Below are 23,291 nucleotides of genomic sequence, written 5' to 3'. Positions count from 1 at the left end.
AAAGTCGCCGATGCGTCTAAATCCCTACTGGTTGTAGGGTTTTAACAAATAACGACTGTTTGTGCTCATCTTATAGTTTCTGGTGTTAATTGCAGTTGAACTTGCTTTTAAAAAGCCACGTCAGTGCGTTAATTCACTAGGTAGCTTTAGTTATGGGTGCGGTGATCTGAGAACGAAATCTCACAGGCAGTCTATAATTATAAGCCTCTATTAGAGAAAGCATATGATTTTAATTTTGGCACAGAATTAAACACAACATGAGCAGGTAAAGAAGTAACCAAATTACAACGTATGTAATGTTTTCTTTTCGAGGACGCCTTGGCAGACCTCAGCATTCATTGTTTATATTCAAATCATAATGATTCGTTAGCATTAGCATTAGTAGAGGCATATGATGCAATAAAGCAAGCTTATAGAGCGCCAGTCAAAAAGAAAAAAAAAAAGAACACTTTTCCATTTCACATATCCATTTGCTCCAAAAGTTTGTCCAGTTCTTCCTTGAATATATTTGAGCTATCAACTTCCAAGGGAAACCATGAAACACAGCTCCAGACCATCACGCTGCTTCCGAACAATACAGTCAGTGGTGGTTCCAGGTAGGAGCTAAACAGCCTATAGCCCCTTCCCCCTTATCGTCAAAATTATCGGTAATTTTTTGCTGTGATAAAAAAAATAATAATAATAAATAAAAAAAACTATTACATGAGGATCACCCGGAAAGTTATTTCATATATCTATATATGTATTGCGTCTGTAAATTGCGTGTGTTTTCTGTTTTTCTGGAAGAAAAACCCCAGTTTCTGGGGAAGAAACCTTGCTATCTACACATGAGACCGATTAACTCAGCCACAGAGTGAAAAAAAAAAACCCTATAAAAGTTCCTCGCGTCATCGACGGGATTCGAACAGGGCCTTTTTCACCCAATGTCGGGAGGAGGGTGGCGATATCACCACGCTACCCGCGCAGACGACTGCTGTGTGATAATTAAAGCTTAATGATTCTCCTGATTTTGCATTAGTCCACTTTTAGAAAATATTGGGATCACCATTGAATACAGTTTGACAGATCGCCTTCCTCAGGCATCGGCCACACTCAAGCGTGATCGTCAGACTGTTAGATCATACACCATGACTCGTCATGCCACAGCTTTCCGTTAGTTCTGATGACATTGTCCCAATCGTCTCACTAAGAAAATGACGGCGCCTCCGTAGCCAGGTGGGAAGGAGCAGCAGTGCATAGCACACGCTTCTTGATTAGACCGGGGTTCGAGCCCGTCACCACCAAATATGGAGGATGCGGAAAGGTCAGGGAATGACCACCGCATATCCCGGAGCAATATGGCCTTAGTTGCTAATGCTCCTAAAAACCAAAAACAACAACAAACAACTAAGAAAATGTGTTCTGCAACCCAAAGAATTGCCCATTTGGAACGATGTCGACCTGCGGTCCAAGTGGAGAATTCTTTGCAACGCTCTTCGGTCACCATTGCGTCAGCTTAGGAGGTTTTCCGGTTTGTTTCTTGATGATATCAGTCCACTTTTTCCAATTTTAGAGCGGTTGGTTGTTTGTTGCAGGGTTTTAGGCGTATGAGCAACTTAAACCACATTGCGCCGTGTATAATATGTCTGTAAATTGCGTTTGTTCTGTGGTCGATTTGTTGGACGAAATACCCGAGTTGTGAGTAGAAAAAACCATGCTACCCTCCCTTGAGAAAGTATAACAGCCACGTTATGAAAAAGACTTATAAAAATTTCTCGCATCATTGACTGGCAGGATTCGAACACATCTTTTCCGCCCGGTTTGGCGAGGACGGTGATTATACCGAATATGCTACCCACGAGAGCGTTTGTAGATCACATCATCGGTCGTCGACCTAGGGATCTTCAATGCCTTTGAAATAGTACATACAAACGGATTGCTTATGTAGCAGCATTCCGCGCTGTAAGTCTCTTAAAACAACCCCGGGGGCTCACATCTGGTGAGTATGGGCTTGGCAAACCCAGGGTCCTGAGCTGGATATCATCATTCTTCTCTTTCTTGGTGAATCCCTTCTACTTTTGACTCTCTCTCTCTCTCTCTCTCTCTCTCTCTCTCTCTCTCTCTCTCTCTCTCAGGGTTACTCGGGAACTTTTTTTTTTTTTTTTTTTTTTTCCCTGGTGCAGCATAAGCCTCAGGCTTCCTTGCATCATATGGATATTAATAATAATAATAATAATAATAATAATAATAATAATAATAATAATAATAACTCCGTCTTTTGCGGTATCTTGCATTCAGTACTATTGTCTCCTCAAAGGCCCATGAGCATATTTATAGTTGTGTATGACATATTTATAGTTGAGCATATTTATAGTTGGTTAGGACATGACTGTCAACAGAGACGTTTCCAGGTAGTAATGGTAGGGTAGTGTATATCGAAATTATTCTTTGCATCTAATTCTTTCGGAAAAACCTCATAATAGCTTATCGGATTAGACACGATAATCCTTTAGCAATACCGTGCTGTGTTTTTTGTATAATTTCATTGCTGCCCAGTAGACCCAACAGAACATCCTTAATTATTATTACTTCCATAATAATTTCTTAGCTACAGAAGTTACACTTACAGTCTATAATTACCCATTTCGCGCTTGGAAACACTTTTGTAAGGTGTAAGGTGTAAGGTATATTGTTGTCATACGGCACCAGGGGTTTCCCCCATCTCCGCGTTGCTTTCTTTGTGGGTGTACCAGTTTCCTGGGAATGCCAGAGGTTTAAAAGTGTGTGGGTATTGTACCTGTGTAATGTCGTGTACCGTTGTTCATCTGGTCATTTAGCCGCTGGAGCCCAGCGTTGCCCCACCTTCGTCCCGTGGAAGCAGACCAGGAAACACCAGTAGACTAAAATTTACTCTGGCAGGTCCTGCCGCTTAATTTCCTGAGATTTCGTCGGCTAGGACCTAAAAAAAAAAAAAAAAACTTATGTACACGTACACATACAAGCACATACACATATATGCACATATACACAACAGTGGTATATAATATATACGCATCCATGCAATCGTAATTACTTTGGATGTTTGCATACAGCACGTGTGCATGCATTCATATGGCAGGAGTAGGGCAGTGCGTAGGATAATTAGGCCGAGACTGGGCGAAGATTATTTTTGGGCTAGATTAAATTTAGTGTGTAGGGTGCTCGCGTTGTGTATAGATAGAGTGGGGAGGGGAGGAAGAAGGTTGGGGGGAAAGGCAGAAGTATGGGGGACACAGAAGAGATTCCCCCAGGTGGTCAATGAGGCATGCCCATGCCTCACCAGAAGGAAAGGTGGGGTGGCAGGGGAACGAGGCGACTGGTCATCTCGTCCTCCTGCCAGGAAGGGGTATTAAAGGAGAGCCAGGCTAGTGCTTGGCTCAGGCCGCCAGAACAGCTGCTATTCATCCTTCATTCAGATTTTTTGTCTGTCTTCATGGTTGCTTGGTAGGTCATTTTTGGTGTTATGCACATTTTGGCTTCTAGCCATTATGTGGCTAGTGTGCATTTAGGTCCCGTCTTCTTCTGTACAAGGCTTCAGCGAACTTTGAGAAGGCAATATATTCCTGCCTCCCGTCCATGAGGTGTTGTTCTCTATCTCTGGGCAAAAAGGTGATCCGGCTGATGAGCTGGCAGCGGAGGTCATCATAAAGCTGGCATTCATGCATTAGGTGGTGCCAGCTCTCCACAGCAGCAAGTAGGGTCATCTGTAATGCCCAGGGCTGTAAGTTTGGCCTTAAAGGCACCATGTTCTGTTAGCAGGAAGGTCGTGTGCAGTCCCGGCGTGAACCATGCTGGAGCCATTGGATAGAGTTTGCCAACATTGGGGAAGAATCGTTTGGTGACTTCTCCCTTTGGGGAATTCTCCCATCTGGTTTGCTAGGTTTGCATGAGATGATTTGTAAGTCTCTTTTTCTCAGTCAAACGGTGTGTGGTAGGATCTGCGTCGAAGCCGACGAAGGTGCAGGCTCTTCCCTTGGAGAGTTCGTATAATACTCCACATTTAGCTACTTCGAGGTCTAAAGTAGGGTTCCGCCAGCACCTGGAGCGCGTGGGTGCTAACTGTTCTGCAGGCCCGGGTTATAGCAAGCAGCATGGCTCTATGGATAGAGTCGAGGATTCTGCGATTTACAGCCATGGTGACTTTGGGGTACCATGCTCCTGAAGCATAGGTAGCTATCGGCAGGAAGGCGGCTTTGTAAAACAGCTTGAGGGTCTTCTTTTTCAATCCCCAGTCCCTTTTTGCTACTCTGGTAACAAGGGCTGTATAGCCCCGTATCTTCTTACGGATGTATTTCAAGTGTGCCTGGAAGGAGAGAGTGGGGTCCAGTATTACTCCCAGGTATCTAAGTTCCTTGGACAGTCGTAGTGTGATACCAGCAATCTTCATCTGTGGGGGTCTCCTGTAATCTAGGGCATCCTTGAGGAGAATGGAGTCCGTTTTGGTTGCAGAGATCCTAAGGAAGTGGATATTGGTCCACTCTTGCAGGATTTCAAGGGCATGATTTGCCTTTCTTTCCAGCTGGATTCTGCTGTTTGCCTCTATCATCAGGATGAGGTCGTCTGCAAAGGCTTGTGAAGACGCCTCTCCAATATCGGTATTTAGGAATTCATCCAAGACGATGTTCCATAACGTAGGTCCTAAAACGGAGCCTTGTGGACAGCCTCTGTTGATTTTTCTGGTGAGTATTTTATATGGGGCATTCACCATGATGAGCCTACTGGAGAGGTAGCTTTGGACTACTCGATAGAGGTTGCCTGGCATCCCACTCGCCCGGAGACGGGCCAGGACGCTCGGCCACCAAAGGGTGTCAAACGCCCCAGCAAAGTCGATAGAGATAGCCAGGAAGTATTTGTTTTCTGTGGCAGCTGCACGTGTAAGGACGTTCTTCAGGGCATCTACAGTCGATGTTCCCGGTCTAAAGCCGTACTGGTTTGAGGACATTAGGTTTGCCTGTAGGTAGTGAGCGCCCCAGGGGCTAATCTTGGGGAATAGTGAATATTGGTGATTATCTTGAGTGATTGTTTAATTTGATTGAATTAAATTTTAGTTGATAGTTACCATTTTGCTGTTTCTATTATTGCACAAGTTGTAACCTGATTAGCTGCCCTACGTCCTCGGCGTCTGGGGTGGGCGGTTGGGGGTTTACCCCTAGCCGGCTGAACGGGTGTTTTGAGGTAGGAGGTGCAGAGTTGGTCAGGAGTTAATTGCATTTGTGCCCTCAGGATTGTATTTAAAAGTTTCCTGGGACCCTGACTCGTTTGACTTGAGTAGGGATAGATTTTAAATTGGTTTGGATAGATTTCCAGACTCTGTTGTTAGTTTAATATTTTGTGAGTTAATATTTTTGAGTTCGGGTCTGTTTAAAACTTTTGGCCGCCAGACTCCTTTATTAAGAGTTGTATATAGTTGGCTAAATTGCCTTTTAAAAATTTTAACATGGCTAGTAAGAAGTCGAGCGCTGGCCTCTCTTCTTTACGATAGAACAGAAACAGATTCAGGAAGTGAAGACTGAGATGATAGCTCTGTGTATGAATTTGATGAAGAACAGGATAAAAGTGCTGTTGCTGAAAAAAGGAAGTCTAAGGATTCTGTTTCTAAGAAGCAAAAGCAAGTTATGAGAGCAGAGTCAACAAAAACTAAGGTGACTAAGAGCAGTCAGGTGGTTGATTCACCTAGAAGTGCTAAGAGAACTGATATGTCTGTGGATAATAAGGAGCAGTTGTTTCAAAATATGAAGGTTATACTAGGAAGTATAAAAGAAAGTTCTGAAGATGTAAGTGCTGCAAAAAGATTTGAAAAAATAGCTGAATCTCGTTCTAATTTGAGATATATTCTTTTTCAACGGGAGAATCGAATAACTAGTAAAGTATCAGCCCGAATTTTGGAGTTATGGGATGACCTAGAGATGGTTGTCTTAGAGCTTGATATTAATGCTCGAATAAAGAGGGTTAAAAAGGACACTCAAGGAATTCCTAGAGAATATGCAACTGTAGTAAAAGATAAAGTGGAGAACAAACCGAAAGTTGCCATTATCTCAACCAAGAATGAGAAACATAAGAGCAGTGAAGATGTGAGAAATGATCTAATAAAGAATGTAAGACCGATACTTCATGATGTCAAAGTGAGAAATTTAAGGGCTGTTCGTGATAAGAAAGTGGTGATTGAAGTTGAAACAGAAAAAGATCTAGATATGATTACAAAATGTGTGAAGTTTAAAGAACTTAAATTGAATGCTGAAAAGTGAAGAAGCAGAATCCGAAGATTTTGATATATGATGTTGAAAAAGACATTGATAAGAAGGAGTTATTAGAACAGCTATGGTTAAAGAACTTGAAAGATTATGGAATAAAAGAAGACCTGTTTCAAGAAAATCTGGCAATTATATCTGTGAATAAAGGCAAGAAGAGGAATGTTAATAACTGGATTCTTCAAGTTTCCAGTCCTGTTCATAAGCAGTTAACAAGTGTGGGCAGAGTATTTTTGAATTGGTCCGCTTGTCGAGTTCGTGACATTGTCACAGTAACTCAATGTTATAAGTGCATGACTTATGGCCACATTGCCAAATTCTGTAGGAATGAGGTTTTTTGTGGCTATTGTGCAGCACATGGGCATTCTTTTAAAGATTGCCCAAATAAAGATAAAGTCCCTTGTTGCGTAAATTGCAAGCGCAAGAAAATTGTAAGTGATCATGTTGCAGTAGATCATGCATGTCCAGAGTTTAATAATGCAATGGAATTAAATAAGAAGCGTACTGATTACTATTAGAAGTTAATGACATTATTTTGTCGATAATATATCAGGATGTTTTGATGTTGAGGTGCTGTGGCGGTGTCGTGGACTTGGCGAGTATTGGACTAGTGTGTGGATGTTCTATGTGTGGGGAAGAGATCTAGTGTGAGATTTGAGTTAGATAGCCAAATTTGTATAATATGATTTTAGAATTTTAGTTAACCTTCTGAGCGAGTAGAGGTCTTCCTCCTCGAGGAAGGGGCGGCAACTGGAGTCGCATGAGATACTAAACTATCTTCATGCGATGACAGGCTAATGACCGAAAATTTGTAAGTCATTTAAACAATGGAATGGTTAAATGTATAATTAGGACATAGTTTGATTTGAGATTATAACACCAAAAATTTTAAAAGTACAAAATTTTCTTTAGACTTCTGTGCAGATAGGCATATTTGCCTAGGTGGCACGTTGAGGTTCCGTTGTTTATATGTAGGTAGTGAGCCTGTATTCTGGTTAACAGGAGTCGTTCCAAGAGTTTACTGCAGACTGTTAGTAGGGCTATTGGTCTGTAGGAAGTCGGTTGGTCTGGTGGTTTTGTCGGGTTTTTAATTATGAGTTTAATATTTGCTTTTTTCCAGTCCTTCGGATAGGTCCCAGTTTGGAGACATAGATTGAAGAGGTTCAGTAGCATATCGGGGGCTATCTCCACCACCTTCCTGATGATTTCCGGCTCCAAGTGGTCCGGACCCGGACATTTCTTACTTTTAATAAGGTGCGCAGCCGCTTGTAATTCCTCTATTGTGAAATCCGGTTCCCTATCTTCTGTTCGGTAGTCATCATTCTCTGTGCACATCTTGATTTGTTGGGGTGTCTGTGGGTCTACATGAGGGTGGAAGGTTGCATCCAAAATATTGTTAACAGATTCCTCCCAGAATTGGTAGCATCTCCCTGTGGTGTTATGGTGGTTGAAATTACCTCTCCCCTGGGGAGTTTATTAGTGGTTACTTTTTAGACCACCCCCCAGGGCTGTGTTGCCAGTGGTTGCGACCAGATTTTCCCACGAGAGTTGTTTACTTCTGCGTATGAGCGAGGTGTACTGGTTTTTGGCCTCCTTGTAGATTTCCCGCAGTGCATTCACTTCAGGGGCAGGCCAGGAGCGTCTGGCTCTCTGGAATGCTTTCCGTTTGTCCTGGACTTCTCTTCGGAGCCTCTGGAGCTCCGGACTCCACCATGGTACAGCGCCTGAGGCAGGTTTTCTTCGTTTTATGGCAGCATTCGCTGCTTTAGTAATGATCGCTGTGACTGTTTTTTGGAGTTGGTCAGGGTCTTGATTTGTTTGAATTGCAGCTTGCTGTGTATCTTTTTCTGCTATTAGAGTGTCTCTGAATTGGTTCCAGTTTGCAGTGTTCAGCACATATCTCTGCAGCATTTTTCTCTCAGGATATTGTCTCTGATGGTCTCTGTTGAGTTGGAACGTCAGAACCCTGTGGTCGGATGTTGTCCAGGCATCCTGAACCGTCCAGTCTGTTATATTGCCAGCAATGTTCCTAGTGGCTAGAGAGACATCGATGGTTGATTCCCATCGTAGGTTGCAGTAAGTCGGTAGTTGATTAGGTTGGTTTAGCACTGTTATCGTTGATGTTGCTAGGAATTCCTCCAGGCGCTGCCCATTCCTTGTCCCCTGCCTGTCCAGGGTGCGGCTGTACCAAGCTGGTGACCTGCAGTTCACGTCCGCTCCTATTATTAGTTTCTGGTCAGGGAGGATATTTGTTACATGTTCTAGGTACCTTGTAGCCATCGTTATGTCTTCTCCAGGGCGGCAATAAAGGGCGACGACGTAGAAGGCTCCCAGTGCTGAGATAAGATGTGCACAGACTGCCCAGGCCGTGCAGAGGTGAGTGATCCTGGTAACTGTTATATCTGGGTTTCTGACCACAATAGCGGCCCATTTTCAGGCTGTATGATCTTGTATTGTAGGGGGTATCCCCTTACTTGATTGGCGGCTGCGTATGGTTCTTGGAGTATGATGATATCTATATTTTCGTCCTCAGCTTTCATCCTGACCTGGTCGGCCACTGCCCTGGTTCTATGAGCGTTTAGCTGGAAGAATTTGATTACTTTGGTGTTGAATTGTTTATGGTGTGGTGCCATAATCTGTTCTGGATTGGGTCAAGTTCTTGTATTTTTGGTATATGGGACACATGCTGTCTCTGAGGGAATGGGAGGCATCCATTTTCTGACTTCTGCAGTTAGCACAAACGGTATTTCGGCAGTCGGTGAAGTTGTGGCCCTTGCCAGCGCAGTGGCCGCAGGTTCGCACAGCCTGGGAGCATGTGTGCGACGTGTGTCCGAACTTGCAGCAGTTGTAGCATTTGATGATAGCCACATGTTCGCGGAATCGATGGCTACCCCAATATATATAAACTCCTGTCTGATTTATAAGTATTTGCCAAGCTACCGGGCTCAGTTCTACAGACCAGTTGACTGTGCTCGAGGACTTGGTCTTGATGGTGTGCTTGGGTGTCACATGATCATTTAGATTTTGATCTGGCAAATGTTTGGACAGATTTCTATCAAACAATTCTCTTGCGACCTCTTCGGGTTTGATATCCTTATCTAGGTCGTATATAAGGATGGATGGCCCCTTCCTTCTTGGGGGTTCAGCTCTGAGCCCCAGGGTTGCGATCTTCGGGTTGGCTATTATTTCGTTTATTTCCTCTGTGGTCTCTGTTTCAATTACCACGCCTGGATTCCGTGTCTTTCGTACCGATTTTATTTTCGTGGTCCTCAGGTCATCGGAGAGTTTATCAATTATTGCCTGCTTAATGCCTTCACTAGAATGTTTGTCCACTTTATTAAGGGGTCTCAACACTACAACGTTAGGTCGCCGAGTGGTGGATTTCTCCTTGGCTTGTATTGGTTGAGTGGCTGTGTGGTCACACTGAGCCGGTGTCCTCAGCACATCTGCATAGGAGGGAGTGCGCTGTGGCATATTTTTTGCTCCTCCTTCCTTATAAGCCTCCAGTTTAGCTGTGGCTATTTCAGATTCTAAGTATGTTTGGAATAAAACGGACTCCATTTTATTCCATAAAGTAACAATTTGGCCTCTGAGGCCTGCTGAGATTCTGTTGCTCTGGTCCCTAAATAGGTCTTCTAGGGCTGTCTTGAGGGTGCGTACTTGATCCAAGGGGGATCCCTCTGGGAGTGCAGGGTCCAGGGGGGGAATCCTTCGGCTTGGTTTCAACTTATTTTCCTGGTTGTAGGGAGCCAGGATCATCATGAGCGTCCTTTGGCTGGCTCTGGCTTCTAGTTGCTCTGTCCGAATTAGAGACTATTTGATTTTTATTTTTTATTTTAGGCAAAGGTGTCGGTTTAACTTCTTGAGTATGGAATTGGTGTTCAGGGTTAACTTGTTCACAGTCAGAGTCACAGTCTTTTTCGTGTGGTTATTCAACCATGTTTGTATCCATTTCGGATTTTCGAAGTTATCCGGATTAGTGAGGTCTAGACGCGTTATTTTGTTTGAGGGCTCTGAGAGCTGTTGGTGGAGATAGTCCGTGGGTATATTTGTTGCCGTGTGATCTGCAGGCGAGGATTTGGGCTCTCCCCCACTAGCAGTATGGGGGAGGGGGGGGGAGAAACAGCCTAGTATATAAGTGGCCCTAGGAAAACGGGGTTACTTTCTCTGGGGGTTTTTCTTGGCGCCGATAACAGTGGTGACATCAGTTTTTGCACTACATGTATATTTGCTAAGATCCATTCTGTCCACGGTATGTCTATTGCAGAGGGGGGGAAAGACATAAAATACATGTTTCACTAGCACAGTAACGGTAATTCAGCACAGATGATGGAACGCTCTTGCAGCTCGGGTTTGGCACAAGTTGGGGCACCTCCCCAGTCAAATGCAGGGTATTTACGTGGCCGCCGCTTTATATTGGCGCCTCTCTATATCCTTGCTGCCAGCCACATGGTGACCACTGCGGTCTCGCAAACAAAGGATACAGATGAAAACGCAAATAGCCTGCTAAATTCCCAGTTGAAATTTAAAAATTTCTTACCATGAGAGTCCACTAGTTGACTTCTTTAGGTGAGAACACGTTTTAGGGCAATAACTATAATTAAAACGCATATTTAAGCACATTTTTCTTTAGCGTTGATCAGCACGTCCTACTAGTAAGGTAGCCCTCTAGCGGTTCAACACTTTTGTAAATTGGAAAGGCATTTGAATATTTCCAATTGGTTCCAGAGATGCATGCATTAGAGTTGTTCGGGATATGGAAATCTGTCCTGCCGCTGCCTTTCATAGCACTGCAAAAATTCAATGAGATATTCGAGTCTTTTTGACAGCTAATCATTTGAATTTCTATACCAATCTATTTTCAGCTTTTAAATTCACCGTCCACTGACATCGGGTAAAACAAGGCCTGAGTTCGAATCCCGTCAATGAAGCGATGAATTTTTAAGGGCTGTTTTCACAACGTGGCCGAGTTAGTCGGTCTCAGACAGTTTCATAATTTTGTTTCTTTGATATGGTCGGATTTTTGAACAGCAAACCGAAAATATATGCACAACTATAGAAGCAATATGCTAACGCTTTATTTTCGTGATTGCATAGTAGTCCACTTTCCAATAACTTATCAATACCAATAGTACTGTCAATCGTTGAAGTTGTTATAATATATTTTAGGAGCATCAGCGACTAAGGCTGTATTGCTCCTGTGTTCTGTGGTGAATTTTCTGTTTGCTGGACGAAAAACCTCAGTTTATGGTAGAAAAAACCATGCTACCCTCGCCTGAAACTAACTCAGCCACTTTGTGAAAAAGGCCCATAAAAATTCCCACATCATCGAACGAACTCAGTATTTTCCACCCAGTGTAGGGAGGATGGTGAATCTACTAACTGTGCTATCCACGACGGCAATCCTTGAAGCACGCTCAAGCGTAAATATTCATGTAAAAATTTATTTAGCTATTAAGCTACATGTTTAAAGATCCGTGCCATTACCCAGGCCAATATCGTTCAGCCCACTTCGTATAGTGTTAACATATGCAAAAAATAAATAAAAATAAAATGAATGAATAAAATAAAATGTTATTGCACTCCGTCCTCTTTCTAAACGTCTTTTCAAAGGACAGCTTAGAATTTCTTATTTCCCCCTATAATTTTTATTACAGATTAATTTATACTTGCCATGGGGATGTGTCTCTTAATAATAATTGTTCCGAGTCCAGGCCTGGAATAATAACACTTTAATGGTATAACACGATAGATAGTTTCTAGAATTATTTCTTTGAACATTTCCCATATAGCATTCATATTTGCTATAGTAATCCATTTGCTATAGTAGATTCGCCAATTTTCCTTTGAATTGAATTCAAATGATGCATAAAGTCATCACAATTCCCCTTTCTAAAATTAAACCTCTTTCCTTTATTCTTGACAACAGTTACCTCTTTTTAGATATGGCTGACAACATGATTCCTATCTGCTAATTGTTCCTTAGTGCAAAATTCCTCATTATCAGTTGATTCGTGGTAAAAATAAGGTCAACAATATTGGTCCTCAATACAAAAGTTCCCACTATAGATTGATTCTTGGTAGAAATGAGGTCAAGTATATTGCTATCCCTGCAAGTCCCTGACTGCTGAATACGGTCGATCTGCCAACCCGCACTGGACCAGTGTGGCATATTATGGTCCATTTCCCTCAGCATGAATTGTTGAGGAGGCTTCCATCCTGCAGTGGGTTGATAATGGCTGCACTTTACTTTTACTTTTATATTGCTATCCTATGTGCGGTATCTCTGACATGTTAATATAAAAAGATATCATTTCAGCGGCATGCACGTCTAAGTGTGAGAGTATTATCTGATTAAAAGTATGCTCATGAAATTTTTATAAAAGGTGTTTTGTTTTGGACTAATGCTGATGCTGACTTTTGGTTTTGAGTAGTAGGATTAGCATGTGCCGTGACATGGATGAGAATTGGCTTCGCAGCCATAAAGTTTCCACTTGTATTATTATGGGTATCAGAATGTCCTTTTTTTTGGTGGTTCAATGGCAGCATCATCAGTTTACAGGATTGTTTGGCATTTGAATGCAAAACAATAGTGAATCAATAATTTGTTTGATGCTTCTTAAATACACTATAGAAGAAACTTTCTTCTCTGCTTGTTCTTCGCTATAGCATCAACATAGTCACTACTAGTAAAAAATATTCCTTTATTTACTGTCACATATTCGCAGTTATCAATTAAAGGATATTGTTTTTTTAACTGATGACTGTACATATGTAAAAGCAAAGGCAGCAATACACTGAACAAGTAGAGATTTTTTTTTTTTTTTTAATAATTAATGTATTAACGGCCACCAGGCGTGCGCTCATAACTGTACGTGTATTATATCTATAGAAGCGTATGTTCGTGGGTCGATTTGCATGTGTTGGGCTTGCTGAAAAAGAAGAAACCCTACACCTGCCTGATACCTAACCACAGCATCGATCGAAGAGCCGGACCTTTCCTAACGAGTATCAGACGACGATTTATAGTGCCGACTAGGCTCCTACAGAGGGAGAACAAGCAAGGAAGAAACTTTGGAAACTTTTTTTGAATAATAGGGAGTCAGTATTGTATTCGAGGATCAAAAATTAAATTCATTACTTCATTTTGCTCGCGGAATGATCAGACTACAAACGACAGAGGATCACTAATTGCTTCATTTACCTAACCACTGATAGTAATAAAAAATGTTTTCAAAAATTTTACTTTTATGACAGAGTTAATATTCCTTGTACAAAAATTACCTGTTCACCAGTTAGTTTAACTTCTGTTCCGGGTAAAATAATGGAGTCGCTGGTTAAAGATGCATTGCAGGATCATCTAGACAAGACTGCAGCAATAATTCAGACACAGCATGGGTTTGTTAAGGGAAAGTCTTGTCTGACAAATTTGATAGGATATTATGATGTGGTTACAAAGGAACTGGATGCGAAAAATAATTTTGATATCATATATTTGGATTTCAGGAAAGCTTTTGACACTGTTGCGCATGGAAGACTATTGTACAAATTGGAGCAGAATGGTATTAAGGGTAAGTTGCTACAATGGATAAAAGGATGGTTAAGTGCTAGAAGACAGAGAGTGGTAATCAATGGGTGCTGCTCTTCTTGGAATGTTATTAGTGGAGTCCCACAGGGTTCGGTGTTAGGTCCACTGTTGTTTTGTATATTTATCAATGATATTGATGAAGGTATATCAGGCTTAATGTCGAAGTTTGCAGATGATACAAAGGTTGCAGGGTTGTTAATGACAGTAATGGCAGTGTGCTACTGCAACAGGATCTAGATAATTTGGGCAGATGGGCTAAGAAGTGGCAACTGAAGTTTAACCTTGACAAATGCAAAGTACTACATATGGGTAGAAGTAACCCCAGAGAAACGTACCAACTGTGTGGTACTACACTTAAGGTGGTAGAAAATGAAAAAGACCTGGGAGTAATTGTGCAGGTAGATATGAAGTTTTCTGAGCAATGCAGACAGGCTGCCAGGGCAGGTCATGGGGTTTTGTCAATGATATATAGGAATTTTGCTAGCAGGGAAAAGGAGGTGATTATCCCTCTGTATAAGGCAATGGTCAGGCCACGGCTTGAGTACTGCGTACAGGTCTGGAGGCCTCATTTTAGGAAGGATGTAGATTTACTTGAGCGTGTACAGAGAAGGGCAACAAGATTGGTGAGGGGAATGAAGGGATCCTCTTACCAAAGAGACTTAAGTTCTGCAAATTGCAGTGGCTGGAGACTAGGCACCTGCGCGGTGATCTGATTGAGGTATATAAGGCCTTGAATGGGTTGAGCACGCTGAATTCTGATGGGATCCTTCCACTTGTTCAGATTACGAATCTAAGGGGGCATAAATTCAAATTAAGAAAAGACAGATGTAGAATAGATGTGCGGAAATTTTCCTTTAGCCGGCGGGTGGTTAATTGCGGGAACAAACTTCCATCTGTCGTTGTGGAAGTTGATAGGTTGAATAAATTTAAGGAGGAACTGGACAGGCATTTGGAGGGAATGGTGTGATTTTTTTTTTTTTTTTTTTTGGCTGATGCTGCATAAGCTCATACATTTGCTTTCTTGCATCACATGCCACTACTACTACTATTACTACTACCTTATTTAGGCCCAAGCAACACAAGTAGCACAGAATGTTGAATACCTTCTGCAAAAAAATATGCAAAAATGTAAATCGAAGGGGAGGGGGTTCATAAAGAATTCACCAGCAATCAGCTAGCACAGGTTCTTAGAGGCTTTCAAAGAGGTATTAGTGCTGTTAGGTATTTATAGTTGCTACAACTGAGAGGACAGCTTAATAAATAAGCTGCCATTTCAGTTGGAGTTTAAAAAATAAACTTCTGTAAAATGTCCATGAACGGACAAGGTGGTGCTCGACATCTACAACGAATTATCAAGTATAATTTTCGCCAAATGATGGAATAACTAATCTCTGCATTTAATACGGAAACATCACAAGGCATCAGCAGGGCACTATGCAAAGAAATCTACAAACAACACTATGGAATTCAGACTTTCACTTAGACTAATGATGTGAAACACAAAACCGAAAAATACGGCTGCGTTGCTAACATAAATCAAAGAACTGATGTAGAAGGATCGAATGCAAAACATTTCCTATGAGACAGATTTTCGTTTTTCAGCACTGAGAGGAGTGCTGCACATTACGAAAAAACCGTGCGAATGGAACCTCCTATTGTATATCGACAATACAGACTGATGGAGGAAGTGTGGAGAATGTTTTTGTAGATCGTCGTTGAGGATCAGGTACATCCTGCAATACTGCATGTTTGCCCCATGGACGGGGGTGTTTTCAAGATGACAATGTCCTTTACAATGTACATTTACCTGTGGTAAATGTGTAAAAAAAGTTGGTTTGAGGAACAGGAGGAAGACCAAGCATCTGCTCTGTCTAGCTCACTGTTCGGATCTCAATCCAATTAGGTATCTTTTTGTGTGGATGAACAGAAAGGAAAGTTACTCAGCACAATTCTCTGCCCACAGCACTAGGGGAATTAAAGGAATTAAGCACAGTTTATTGGCGCCTCCGTAGCCAGGTGGGAAGGAGCAGCAGTGCGTAGCACATGTTTCTTGATTAGACCGGGGTTCGAGCCCGTCACCACCAAATACGGAGGATGCGGAAAGGTCAGGAAATGACCACCGCATATCCCGGAGCAATATGGCCTTAGTTGCTAATGCTCCTAAAAACCAAATAACAACAACAACAACAACACAGTTTATTACAAGAATGGTCCAATGTTCCTCATGTCACTTTTCAACACCTTGTTGAATCCTTGATACATCGTGTCGGAGCAGTGATTCGGACCCACGGTGGTCCCATGGTTCTAATAAAGTGTCCACGAAATGAATGTACAAACAAAAAAAAGTCAGTGAAAATGCAAACAGCTATATACTTCAACACAGGAGAAACGTTGTGTGATAAATATATCATCATGATAGACATAACACCAGTAACCTTTAGCCAAACCCTGGCACACAGCTCACTTTTGCACAACGTAGTTGTAATATATTAGTGTTAACATAGGCCAGGACTGCTGGACGTGCAATGAGCAATAGCTGACACAGCAAATGAACGGTTGTAGAGCAGAACGCATAATGATTTTAAGATAATTATCTTTTCTCAACAGTCGTTAATGCCTGCATCCAGCATTTATGGGTAGTAATTTTGTTTTCAAGGAGTTGGTTGTTATAGGTGTTTGGCGCATCAGCAGTTATGCCATATTACGTTTACATAATATGTCAGTGAATTTTGTGTGTTCTGTGGATGATTTGCTGGATGAATAACCGGACTTTCCGGCAGAAAAAACCATGCTACCCTCGCTAGAGACAGACTAACTCAGCCACCTTATAAAAAAAAAAAACATAAAAATTCCTTGCGTTAATGACGGGATTCGAAGTTTTCAAGGAGTACACAAGAAGTACCTGATTGGGTATTCATTTAAAACCCCAAATTAAAGAAAACTTTGGAATACAAACATAACTGGTGGCCAGATGCTCTCATACGCCTAGCAACGTGGACTGTGCAAAGCGCTGGAAAGTTAAATGTGTCAACACCGGCTCAGCCCTAAACAGATTAATATAATAAGCAGCAAACTTTTAATAGATAGAATATTTGAGAAAGAATTTCTAGGGAAAATTGGCCATTATGGAGAATATCCTGCACAGTGCTGGACTTGCATTTCGGGGTTATTCTGAATAAACTGTTCTCCCATTTTGTTGAAAATGTTTTAGTATTACTTTTTTTTTTTTTTTTTTTTTCAGATTAGCAGAAAGAAAGAAATTTAGCATAAACTTATTACAAGCCTTTTTTAAGTGGATTTCTGCAGTCATTTTAATTAGGATTCTGTGATACACATGAAATAGGATATCTCTGATACACATGAAACACAATGCATTTTACTTCAATCTATTCTGTGATTTGTTTAACCTACACATATTTTTGTTTCCTGAAACTGCAATTATGTTGTGTTATGAATTTAAGTGTTTCTTAGCAAAATACACAATGTAATTTCTCATTTAAGATTCTTTATCCTTTCTTGAACAGAATCAAGCTAATATTGCAGGATTGAAATTATTTTTGCACGAGCATGAATACTTATCCTACTAACTATGGTGGAGCTGGCCAACCAGTTCAAACCTATCCTCCAAGCTATGGTGGAACTGGCCAACCAGTTCAAACCTATCCTGCCGCTGGTGGATATTATCCGCCACAAGTCTGCCAGCCTGCTCCAACACAACCAGCTGGCCCAGGGCCATATCCGTATCCACCACCTCCACCACCGCCTACAACGGTGTAAGTATGCCTTTTTATTTTTCACGAAAAAAGCTTTGATTTGATTTATGTCCTCGTTTAAAAATAAGAACTGCTTCTTATTGGTATGAGCGAAACTTTTATATGGACTTTATTCATACCCTAGAAGAGTTTATAAATCTTAGGTTATGGCTTTTTCTCACAGAAAGTCAGATTTTGTATTCCATGTAATATGAACCAACCACAGAACACATTAAATTTACAAACATCATATATTGACACACACGTCGTGGCCTTAACTTATTCAAAAATTCTAAAGATTAAAACCTTGTTTTATCCTAATCCCAAACTTTTCTATAATGAAATGAATTAAGCTAACTCTTTTATGCGATGTACCAGTGAAGCATTTCAAAACATCATCGTAGCCCTTGAATACGCAGCTCACAATCTGCATTGGTTTATTTTTATTTGTTATATATCTTAAAAATAATTACACTTTTGGAATAACCATAAGTGTGCCAGAAATTTTCCAAAAGGGCTGGACCAGTGTCTATTCAATTAAATGTATAAGGCAGTCTGTTATATATTATACGAGTGTGATCATTTAATTCGCGGACTAGTGCAAAATCTTATCTTAATTGTCATCATCTGAATGTTCGGTGGATTTCTCCTTCTCGAAATACTCTCCTTGAACTTTACACAATTTCTCCACCGTCGTAACCATGCATTAAATGCTTCTTGCAAGCCATTTTTCGAAATATTGCGAAGTGTTTCCTTTGTGGCTCTGCGAGAATCATTGTACTTGAACATGAAACGCTTGCCTTTCAGAGCATCCTTCAGACATGGAAACAGGAAGAAAGCACACGGGGCTAAGTTTGATAAATAAGGGGGATGTGGCAGAATCTCGGCACCTATGGCAGTGATCACTGCCTACACAATATTAGCCGTATACCCCTAGCACTGCCTTGATGGAGAAACGTTTTCACACCGGAATATAGCTGTCTTACCAAGACCATTACCATACGCTTCATTTATCTCTTTAATTCCGATGCTTGTTGTTTGTTTGTTATTTGGTTTTTAGGAGCATTAGCAACTAAGGCCATATTGCTCCGGGGATATGCGGTGGTCATTCCCTGACCTTTCCACATCTGTATTTGGTGGTCACGGGCTTGAACCCCAGTCTAATCAAGAAGCGTGTGCTACACACTACTGCTCCTGCCCACCTGGCTAGGGAAGCGCCGTTTCCGATGCATTTACGCTCTTGGCACGATAACGAATCACATATCGCTATTCAATCTGTACGTCCGACATGATACTTCAAAACGGTTGTCAGTGACACGCAGCTCAAAAAGCTTTCTTCACGCAACACTAGCTCGACAAGTCTTGGCATGCGCATACAGAGCCTGCTCAGTAACGATCAGGGAGAGCGCCTGTAGTAGCAGTTATGGAAAGTTCGCGCGGTAAACAAAATCTTGCACCAGTCCGCGAATTAAATGATCACTTCTCGTATTATCAAAGCGTTCCTTCAATGTCTGTTTATTCACGTTCTCGTTGTCGAGTTTTGCGCCAACAAAGTAAATCGATAGGTGTACAAAGTTTTTGATATCAATAAGATTTCAATTTATTTTTAATTACGATATTATGTAATGTAATGAGGCATATGATCTTTTCAACCAAGAATGCATTGAGATTATGGTTTTAAAAGATCTGGTGTGATTGGACATTATCACCCTGTAAGATGATAATGTCTAATTGCGACTTGCATGTAATTCTTGGACAGAGGTCTCAGATATCTCTTTACAGTACTTGTTGGTACATCCATCTAGAAATGAGCTAAAAAAAAAAAAAAAAAAAAAAAGGTAAAGTGCAGCCATTATCAACCCACTACAGGATGGATGCCACGCTGGTCCAGTGCGGGTTGCAGATCAACCGTATTCAGCAGTCAGGGGCTTGAACCTCGGTCTACTCAAAGAGCGTGTGCTACTGCACTCCCAACTAGCACACAATTTCCCAATAGGTGTTAATTATAATTACGTTATTAGGGAAATCTTATGTGACTGGCTCTTTCCCTACTTCTTGAAAAAATCTGAATTTCTTTTAGATAGATTTGACCTAAAAGGACAATATTCACACGGTTCGTAGTGTTGGCCTTGGATTTACTTAACACACTCTCTCAATTGAGATGATTCTTTGAATTTTTCTGTTCTGTTTAGACTGTTAGAATCGGATCTGGAAAACTTCCGTGTATTATGCGAAGACACCATACGTAGTAAAATCAATCTAAGTGTCAATATACCGCAGTGTTGTGTTGAATGCTTGGCCTCTGTCCAGAGATGACTGCAGTTCCTGACACTACCTGGTTTCCATCCTTAAGGTGTAGCGTGGTTGGCTATTTGCTGCTATCTACATTCTTTCAGTTGACACGAACATGCTGTATTATGCTGCTCAAGTATACAAGATAAATTATGGAAGAGAGAGACGGAGAAACAACTAAGGGAAGAGTTACGCAAAAAGAAAAAAAAAAAAAAAAAACCCACTGTCCCAGTACATCAGCATTAGTATCGGCAAATGATTCAAGAAAGCAAACTTATACACCAAAAAATAATTAGAAATCACGTGTCCATTCCCTCTAATAATTTTTCTAATACCTCCTTAAATTTATTCAAACTGTCCACTTTCACAGCACTGATGGAAGTTTGTTCCAACCATCAATTATCCTCGGAATGAAGACAATCATCCTTCTTCAATTTAAATTTATGCTCCTTTATGTGTAAGCAATAAGTTCTTCCTACTATCAATCACCCAAGATACAGCTGACGGATTGAGCTCTAACTGCTAGTCATCCTTTGCAGTCTAATGGGTCTTGAGTCATAGAAGAAAAGAAAAAACTTCTGAACCTACCGGACACTGTTACACTTACACTTAAGTCATTTCCACTCCAAGAACTTTGTATGCACCAAGAGTCCGAAAGTTTTCTTTACATTAAGTTCTTAAACAGCAAAATATTCCGGCTTCAGTCCTATTCTTGACGAAGTGAAGAGCCCTTAGATATTCAGGCAAGTCTTTACAAAGTGGGAAGGACCACATTTTTCAACTAAATTTGCACAGGTGGAGCTGTCCCTTTAGACACATTTCTTATGAAAACGTCCTTTACCAGCACAATGGCAAACAACACGTTCTTATTAGAACATTTTCCAGCCGTATTCATAAGCCAAACACCTAGAATACATATCAATTCAGAAAGCATTGACTTGTAACTCCTCAACATAAAAAAAAAAAAACCTTATGAAAAATTTTTTTCTCTAACCGCTCCAATAATGTTCTAATCCTCAGAGATACACTGCTCGACAAAACAGTGTTGCTGAAGCGAATATTTGATTTAGGAGGCACCCTGGCATGTAAATTCCGAACATCCAATAGAAATCAGTCTACTGCCTTAGAGCTGCACATTATGCAAATTATTCATGCCTGTAAAAACACGGGTTACGACCACATTACTTCATTCTGTTTTTTGGCTTGCTCAGTGGGATAACTATATCTTTAATACCCAGGATGGCAAGAGAATCATCGTCGTTTAGATGATTCTTTGAGATGGAGGACGGTTGGACAACTTGAAGCTGGGCAGTTGCAGGCAGAGGTGTAGCACATTGGCTTAATGTGTCAGTGTCGTCCCAGCATTATGGAAGCAGTTTCAGGAGAAAGGAGCCACTACAGGAAGTGTTGGTCATGGTCGCTCGAGGGCTACATCAACCAGAGCAGACGGCTATCTGGCTCTAGAGGTTGCTGCAGCCACAGGAGAAAACATATTCAACTGGACAGTGTTCAAAAGGCTCAACTGAAGTGGATTCTTAGTACGGAAGCCAGTGGTATGTATTCCATTAGCCCTAAGCCACTGCAAAGCTCGAAGCTGGTGCCATGAACATGTAATTTGTAGCACAGACAAGTGGGGTACAGCTCTGTTCTCTGACGAGCCCCGTTTTAGTGTATAGATTCTAGACGTTATTTCATCTGAACACAATGAGAAATGTGGTACCCTCCCTCCGACATCAGAAAAAGGGACACTTACGGTCGACGCGTTCTCATGTGGGGCAGAATAATGACCAACGGCTGCACCCCACTTCATGTTTTTGATAAAGAAACCTAACTGCACAGCGGTTCGGAGACCAGATCCTCGAGACCTATGCGCGACTTTTTAGGGGTGCGGTTGGCCCATATTTTCTTAAAAAAAAAAACGTTTAAGTATAAAGACAAAGACCGTGATAATTTTATTTGCAAATTTTATAAGGACATGAACATTCATGTTTGTAGTTAAGTTACTGGATATCATTGATTTTGGCTGTCCATTGCCATTTACGGGCCACCTCAAAGTACGGGCCCTAGGCACATGCTTAGGCCTAAGATAGGCCCTAGCCAGCACAATCAATTTAAATCCAATCGAACATGGGTGGGACGCCACTTGGTCGTCGTCGGTGGTGGCAGTTACGAAAGCCAACTCCTCATTCACTTTATGAACTGCACTGGTGGAAGAATGACATTTATTGCCACAGAATTTTAGACATCCTGATAGCAAGCATGGATCCCAATTTTCAGGCCTGTTTAGCTGTTGGAGGGAGATCATACGTTGTACTGATTCCATGTGACCACATTTTCGAGAATCTTCTATCGACTTCTGTAATGTGACCTTTTTGGTAATTCTTCAACCCCTATGAATGTCCCTTATACCTATCCGAAGTTTCGTGCCATCTCATTTAGTTATTCTATGGTACACTACCATACCAAATTTGTTCCGCCTCATTGCAAGCTGCACAAGTTACACGTATTGTATGTTCTGTTAATTTTGTTGAATAGCGTAGTTCGAGGACATCCTTGTATGTAGCATAGTTGATGAATTACCATCCTCTCTACATCGGCCAGTCAAGATCAGTTTAAATACTCTCAATGATGCGAGTTTTTGTGACTTTTTCATAACTTGGCTGAGTTAGTCTCAGGAGAGCATAGCATAGCATGATTTTTTTCTCCCGGAAAATTGGGATTTTTCATCCAGCAAACAGAACACACGCTATTTACTGACGTTATATATGGCACAATATGCCCAAGTCGCTAATACTCTCCAACAACAGTACTTTGGCCTAGTTCTGGCCTTTATACTGAAGCATCAGAAATTTTTCCTGTGAATCTTCTGCAATAATTTATCCTGTAACACCAAAAAGGATAATTTGAGGTCCCAACCATTGTGGTTTCTTAATTGAAATTAATTACACAGAATAAAAATATATCAAAAGAAACCTCAATTGGGATACACATCATGTTACCTAAATCTAAGGCCAACACTATTGTGTTTTAGGCACATTGGTAAGGTAGGCCATATTACACCGCATATATTATGTCTCTAAATTTCGCAAGGTCTGGGGTCGGTTAGCTGGACTAAATATCCGTTTCCAGGAGAAAAAACCATGATACCTTTGCCTGAGATTGGCTAATCTCTTCCTCGTTGTGAAAAAGGAACACAAAATTTTTTTGCGTCATTGATGGAAATCGAATTCACATTTTTCCTTTCCAGTGTGGGATGGTGGTCTGTCAACAATGAGATCTGAGCTCATATCTAGACCATTGGATTCCAACAGTTCAACTCCTTTCACTGTGCCCATTTATGCCATTTCTATCTAGTACTTCCCTTTTTTTTTACTTTAATATTATGTAAATTTG

At 41.2% G+C, this 23,291-nt stretch overlaps 1 long non-coding RNA gene across 1 annotated transcript in view; it reads left to right on the top strand.

Moving 5' to 3' along the window:
- LOC150089739 (uncharacterized) overlaps nt 1-23,291 on the top strand; it is a 41,507-nt gene that overhangs the window by 10,348 nt on the left and 7,868 nt on the right. The window contains exon 2 of the long non-coding RNA XR_016546681.1: nt 17,379-17,627. This is a non-coding gene — a long non-coding RNA (uncharacterized LOC150089739). The remainder of the gene's footprint in view (nt 1-17,378; nt 17,628-23,291) is intronic.

Source organism: Mastigoproctus giganteus, chromosome 2, assembly GCF_048544385.1.
Source record: "Mastigoproctus giganteus isolate SK-2022 chromosome 2, ASM4854438v1, whole genome shotgun sequence".
Lineage (NCBI taxonomy): Eukaryota > Metazoa > Arthropoda > Arachnida > Uropygi > Thelyphonidae > Mastigoproctus > Mastigoproctus giganteus.
This window is presented reverse-complemented; position numbering and strand designations above follow the sequence as displayed.